This window comes from Scyliorhinus torazame, unplaced genomic scaffold (genome assembly GCF_047496885.1).
Source record: "Scyliorhinus torazame isolate Kashiwa2021f unplaced genomic scaffold, sScyTor2.1 scaffold_805, whole genome shotgun sequence".
Classification (NCBI taxonomy): Eukaryota; Metazoa; Chordata; class Chondrichthyes; order Carcharhiniformes; family Scyliorhinidae; genus Scyliorhinus; species Scyliorhinus torazame.
This window is the reverse complement of record NW_027308532.1, coordinates 57,501-65,000: the sequence shown is the minus strand read 5'-3', so window position 1 is coordinate 65,000 and position 7,500 is coordinate 57,501.

Below are 7,500 nucleotides of genomic sequence, written 5' to 3'. Positions count from 1 at the left end.
GTGCTAGGAAAAGCCGACACTGAGGACTCGGAGCCTGCCCGTTCCAGGGCTCGAGATATTGCCACTGCGATCTGCTCGACAGAGAGAGCAAACGCACGCCTCGGCCTCACAAGGGCTGCGAGAATTCTCGGTCGATGTCCGTCTGTGACTCGGGGCGGCGGGGGAACCCACACAGCACGGGGAGGGTCAACCGCTCAGCCTGAACACCAGCCCACAATAGCGCTGGCCCGCCGAGGGCCCTCCCACGTCGGACACGACTCGCCTGATCGTTCGAGAGGTAGGTGCCGAGAGGTACGCCGCCGTGTGCGGAAGGAAGCAACAACGACTGGCCGCCACGGGCGTGACCTCTCGCGCCCGAGAATCTGCTCTCGGCCAAGGCTTTCGGCGCTCGCACGACACTTGCAACCAGCCGGCGTGCGGCGCCTGACTTCAATCAGGTTTCTGGGAACGCCCCGACATGTGCCTCTGTGCAACCCGTTAACCGTGACACATGCGACTGCAACCCAAGGGAACCAGGCACGGGAACGCCGCCGCCCCGCGTCGCCTGAAAACAGACTTGGGCACCCTGGCCTCCAGGTGTGCCCGAAAACAAGACAAGAGGTGCCCAGTCACAAAGGCTAAACCTCGACAGACATTTTATAATGTGTCTTCTACCATATATGTCTGTCTCTTCTTGAATTATTGTACAAGGATATATATATATATAATTGTGTCTTTGTTTTCTCGCCATTAAAAACTTTGTAAGTGTTTCTCTCTCGCCACAGAAAAAACACTTTGTCTGTTTTTTTTACAAGTATGTTTCTCACACAAGAGTTCACAGAAACACATTGTTTGTATCAGAGTTACCGCCGGCTCGGACTCTGACCGATTTTTAGGCCGGCAAATGAGTTCGAAAAGTCCGTCAAAATTGTTGCTAAAACCCCTTGAGGACTTCCGAGTGCTCATTGGTAAGGCCTTCGATTTGAAATCGGGACCGTACCTCAAAGTAGCACTTTCCTGGGTACTTTCAAAGTGCTACCGCTGCCAGAAAATGTTCTAAAAATCGTGTTCCCGAAAATCTCCGGGCACCCCGCCAACCCCTCGTGACGCCAAATGCAAATGGCAAATCGGCGGGAGGTCGCCCGGTAGTCCATCCGAGGAAGGCGCTCCAAATCCCCGCAAATCGACTTTTTCAAAACCTCATCGGCACTACCGAGGGCAAGTGGTTAACCAGCTGTCCGAGACATTCGACCACAAATGCAAGTGGCAGCTCGGCGGGACCAATCCACTCCACCTTAGCGGGAACACCCCCACTCTGTCCTCGGTAAATCGGCTGGACACGACCTCATACACTTCCGAGGGCAAGTGATTAACTAACGGTAGGGTGCACTTTTCATATATGCACGTGCCCCATCGGCGGGACCAATCCACTCCTCCGTTCCGCTCTCCTGCAACCTTGGCCCCGGTAAAGCGGCGGCACAGGACCTCATAGACCTCCTGGAAGTCGCCAGAGGCTAAGTCCGACTGGTTTATGACTTGCCACTGCCTGGACCTGCCCCCACAGGCTAAGTCCGACTGGTTTATGACTTGCCACTGTCTCCACCTCCCTCCACAGGCTAAGTCCGACTGGTTTATGACTTGCCACTGTCTCCACCAGCCTCCACAGGCTAAGTCCGACTGGTTTATGATTTGCCACTGTCTCCACTGGTTCATGACTTGCCACTGCCTGGACCTGCCTCCACAGGCTAAGTCCGACTGGTTTATGACTTGCCACTGCCTGGACCTGCCCCCACAGGCTAAGTCCGACTGGTTTATGACTTGCCACTGTCTCCACCTCCCTCCACAGGCTAAGTGCGACTGGTTTATGACTTGCCACTGTCTCCACCAGCCTCCACAGGCTAAGTCCGACTGGTTTATGATTTGCCACTGTCTCCACTGGTTCATGACTTGCCACTGCCTGGACCTGCCCCCACGGGCTAAGTCCGACTGGTTTATGACTTGCCACTGTCTCCACCTTCCCTCCACAGGCTAAGTGCGACTGGTTTATGACTTGCCACTGTCTCCACCAGCCTCCACAGGCTAAGTCCGACTGGTTTATGATTTGCCACTGTCTCCACTGGTTCATGACTTGCCACTGCCTGGACCTGCCTCCACAGGCTAAGTCCGACTGGTTTATGACTTGCCACTGTCTCCACCAGCCTCCACAGGACAAGTCCGACTGGTTTATGATTTGCCACTGTCTCCACTGGTTCATGACTTGCCACTGCCTGGAACTGCCTCCACAGGCTAAGTCCGACTGGTTTATGACTTGCCACTGTCTCCACCAGCCTCCACAGGCTAAGTCCGACTGGTTTATGATTTGCCACTGTCTCCACTGGTTCATGACTTGCCACTGCCTGGCCCTGCCTCCACAGGCTGAGTCCGACTGGTTTATGATTTGCCACTGGTTCATGACTTGCCACTGCCTGGACCTGCCTCCACAGGCTGAGTCCGACTGGTTTATGATTTCCCACTGGTTCATGACTTGCCACTGCCTGGACCTGCCTCCACAGGCTGAGTCCGACTGGTTTATGATTTGCCACTGGTTCATGACTTGCCACTGCCTGGCCCTGCCTCCACAGGCTGAGTCCGACTGGTTTATGATTTGCCACTGGTTCATGACTTGCCACTGCCTGGACCTGCCTCCACAGGCTGAGTCCGACTGGTTCATGACTTGCCACTGCCTGGACCTGCCTCCACAGGCTTAAGTCCGACTGGTTTATGACTTGCCACTGTCTCCACCAGCCTCCACAGGCTAAGTCCGACTGGTTTATGATTTGCCACTGTCTCCACCAGCCTCCACTGGTTCATGACTTGCCACCGACTCGGCCAGCCTCCCCAGGCGAAGCGCGGGCGTTTGGTGACAATTCCAAGGCAGACCAAGGCAAACACGGCCCCTTGCGCGGCGGGGAGCCGTGCCCGGCCTCGGCGGGGCGTCGGGCCGCCGTTTGGAGCGCCGGCCGAAAACCCGAAAAAAGGGCGAAAATCGGAAAGAATTCGCGCCCGATCGGGCCGAGCGGCCGGCGGGGCGGCAGCCCGGGTCGGTCTCCGCAGACCTGGAGGCTCGAGGGGACCTTTCCGACCAAAGTCCATTTCTCGATTTTCCACCTCCTACCAATCTGCAGGTACCCCGCCAACCCCTCGGGACGCCAAACGCAAATGGCAAATCGGCGGGAGGGCGCCCGGTAGTCCATCCGAGGAAGGCGCTCCAAGTCCCCGCAGATCGGCTTTTTCAAAACCTCATCGGCACTACCGAGGGCAAGTGGTTAACCAGCTGTCCGAGACACTCGACCACAAATGCAAGTGGCAGCTCGGCGGGACCAATCCGCTCCCTTTAGCGGGAACACCCCCACTGTGTCCCCGGTACCACGGCTGGACACGACCTCATACACTTCCGAGGGCAAGTGATTAACTAACGGTAGGGTGCACTTTTCATATATGCACGTGCCCCGTCGGCGGGACCAATCCACTCCTCCGTTCCGCTCTCCTGCAACCTTGGCCCCGGTAAAGCGGCGGCACAGGACCTCATAGACCTCCTGGAAGTCGCCAGAGGCTAAGTCCGACTGGTTTATGACTTGCCACTGCCTGGCCCTGCCTCCACAGGCTAAGTCCGACTGGTTTATGACTTGCCACTGGTTCATGACTTGCCACTGCCTGGCCCTGCCTCCACAGGCTAAGTCCGACTGGTTTATGATTTGCCACTGGTTCATGACTTGCCACTGCCTGGCCCTGCCTCCACAGGCTAAGTCCGACTGGTTTATGATTTGCCACTGGTTCATGACTTGCCACTGCCTGGCCCTGCCTCCACACGCTAAGTCCGACTGGTTTATGATTTGCCACTGGTTCATGACTTGCCACTGCCTGGACCTGCCTCCACAGGCTAAGTCCGACTGGTTTATGATTTGCCACTGGTTCATGACTTGCCACTGCCTGGACCTGCCTCCACAGGCTAAGTCCGACTGGTTTATGATTTGCCACTGGTTCATGACTTGCCACTGCCTGGCCCTGCCTCCACAGGCTGAGTCCGACTGGTTTATGACTTGCCACTGCCTGGACCTGCCTCCACAGGCTAAGTCCGACTGGTTTATGACTTGCCGCTGCCTGGACCAGCCTCCACAGGCTAAGTCCGACTGGTTTATGACTTGCCACAGTCTCCGCCAGACTCCACTGGTTCATGACTTGCCACCGCCTCGACCAGCCTCCCCAGGCTAAGTCCGAGCGTTGCGGTGGCCATGCCAGTGCCGACGAGGTCTGATCCGGTCCCTCGCGCTCCGGAGAGACGTCCCCGGCCTCGGCGGGGCGTCGGGCCGCCGTTTGGAGCGCCGGCCGAAAACCCGAAAAAAGGGCGAAAATCGGAAGAAATTCGCGCCCGATCGGGCCGAGCGGCCGGCGGGGCGGCAGCCCGGGTCGGTCTCCGCAGACCTGGAGGCTCGAGGGGACCTTTCCGACCAAAGTCCATTTCTCGATTTTCCACCTCCTACCAATCTGCAGGTACCCCGCCAACCCCTCGTGACGCCAAACGCAAGTGGCAGACCAGCGGGACGGACCACCGGTAGTCATGCCGGGAATGAGGTCTCGGCGTCGGCATAAGGTGGGTGGATCGGACCCCATCCGGCCTACGGTTCTTTTTCAAAACGGCGCCCCCGGCCCCCGCCGGCGGCGGCCTTGGCGGCCGGGTGGGCGCCCCTCCTCGAATCGCCACCCTGCCCCGGGGTGAGCCGCTTCGCCGCCGCCCGGCGCCGTCAACAACCTTGTCCTGGTTTATGACTTGTCACCGCCGCTGGTTTATGACTTGTCACCGCCGCTGGTTTATGACTTGTCACCGCCGCTGGTTTATGACTTGTCACCGCCGCTGGTTTATGACTTGTCAGCACCGGCGGACGGCCTCTCGCCGCCCTTTGGACGCCCCGGCGGCGGACCGTGACCCCCCACGGCTGGCCCGCGCGGGGCCCGCCACCCGCCCAAGGGGCGCCCCCTGCCGTTCGCCCACCTAACGCACGGCTGGAACAGCACCAAGCCCCGCAGCCGGCCAACGGCGGCACACACTGACCGCAGCCCACCGGAGGCACGTCGGGCCGTGGCCGTACCCCGCCCGACAGCGCCCCCTGCGGGCCACGGACCAGGCGGACGTTGGGACGAGACGATCCCCGGCCGAGGCGCTCTCTGAGCCCGCCAGGGACCGGTGCACCGCCGGCGGACGCTGCACCCGGTACACGAGCGCCCTCTGCCCGCCGGGGACCGGTGCACCGCCGGGGGAGTCTGCACCGGGCCCAGGAGCTCCCTCTGCCCGCCAGGAACCGGGGGGACCGCCGGCGGAGGCTGCACCGGGCCCAGCAGGTCACTCTGCCCGCCAGGGACCGGGGGGACCGCCGGCGGAGGCTGAGCCCGGCCCAGGAGCTCCCTCTGCCCGCCAGGAACCGGGGGGACCGCCGGCGGAGGCTGAACCCGGCCCAGGAGGTCACTCTGCCCGCCAGGGACCGGGGGGACCGCCGGCGGAGGCTGCACCGGGCCCACGAGCTCCCTCTGCCCGCCAGGGACCGGGGGGACCGCCGCCGGAGGCTGCACCCGGCCCAGGAGCTCCCTCTGCCCGCCAGGGACCGGGGGGACCGCCGGCGGAGGCTGCACCCGGCCCAGGAGGTCCCTCTGCCCGCCAGGGACCGGGCGGACCGCCGGCGGAGGCTGCACCGGGCCCAGGAGCTCCCTCTGCCCGCCAGGGGCCGGGGGGACCGCCGCCGGAGGCTGCACCCGGCCCAGGAGCTCCCTCTGCCCGCCAGGGACCGGGGGGACCGCCGGCGGAGGCTGCACCGGGCCCAGGAGCTCCCTCTGCCCGCCAGTGACCGGGGGGACCGCCGCCGGAGGCTGCACCCGGCCCAGGAGCTCCCTCTGCCCGCCAGGGACCGGGGGGTCCTCCGGCGGAGGCTGCACCCGGCCCAGGAGGTCCCTCTGCCCGCCAGGGACCGGGGGGACCGCCGGCGGAGGCGGCACCGGGCCCAGGAGCTCCCTCTGCCCGCCAGGGACCGGGGGGACCGCCGCCGGAGGCTGCACCCGGCCCAGGAGCTCCCTCTGCCCGCCAGGGACCGGGGGGTCCGCCGGCGGAGGCTGCACCCGGCCCAGGAGGTCCCTCTGCCCGCCAGGGACAGGGTGTAACGCCGGCGGAGGCTGCCTCCGGCCCAGGAGGTCCGTCTGCCCGCCAGGGACCGGGGGGACCGCCGAGGAGTCTCTGCCCGTCCCAGATACTCCCTATCCCTACCCCTAACCGTATCCCTAACCCTATCGCCTAACCCTAACCCTATCCCTAACCCTAACCCTAACCCTATCCCTAACTCTAACCCCATCGCCTAACCCTAACCCTATCCCTAACCCTATCCCTAACCCTAACCCTATCCCTAACCCTAACCCTAACCCTATCCCTAACCCTAACCCTATCCCTAACGCTAACCCTAACCCTATCCCTAACCCTAACCCTAACCCTAACCCTATCCCTAACCCTAACCCTAACCCTATCCCTAACCCTATCGCCTAACCCTAACCCTATCCCTAACCCTATCGCCTAACCCTAACCCTAACCCTAACCCTATCCCTAACCCTAACCCTATCCCCTAACCCTAAACCTATCCCTAACCCTAACCCTAACCCTAGCTCTAACCCCATCGCCTAACCCTAACCCTATCCCTAACCCTAACCCTATCCCTAACCCTAACCCTAACCCTAACCCTAACCCTATCGCCTAACCCTATCCCTAACCCTAACCCTATCCCTAACCCTAACCCTAACCCTATCCCTAACCCTAACCCTATCCCTAACCCTAACCCTATCGCCTAACCCTAACCCTATCCCTAACCCTAACCCTATCGCCTAACCCTAACCCTATCCCTAACCCTAACCCTATCGCCTAACCCTAACCCTATCCCTAACCCTAACCCTATCCCTAACCCTAACCCTAACCCTATCCCTAACCCTAACCCTAACCCTATCCCTAACCCTAACCCTAACCCTATCCCTAACCCTATCGCCTAACCCTATCCCTAACCCTAACCCTATCCCTAACCCTATCGCCTAACCCTAAACCGAACCCCAACCGCAACCCCCAACACCAAAAGGCACCGGGCCGTAAGCCTGCACCCGCACCGGCAGTGCCCTAGCCCCCTCGGGGAAGAAGGGACTCCGTCTCCACACCGCACCCGCCCCAGCTGCGCTCTCTCCCCGCCACCGCCGAAGGCACACGATTTGAACCGCTCCTCCCGTCCGGGGAAGCACACTCGGCAGCACGCCTACCTCCTTCCCAACGGGACCAGGACCGAAGGGCACACAGACCCTCCACCACCCCACCAACGTGACCCCAAGCCCGGGCACCCCCTTCAAATTCGCCCGCTGGGACGTGTATTAAGCCCGGCAACAGTTATTCAAGCAAAACCGCAGCCGCAAGTTGAAGTGACAACTCATTAACCAAAACAATATTGGGCAAGTCATAAACCACTTTCC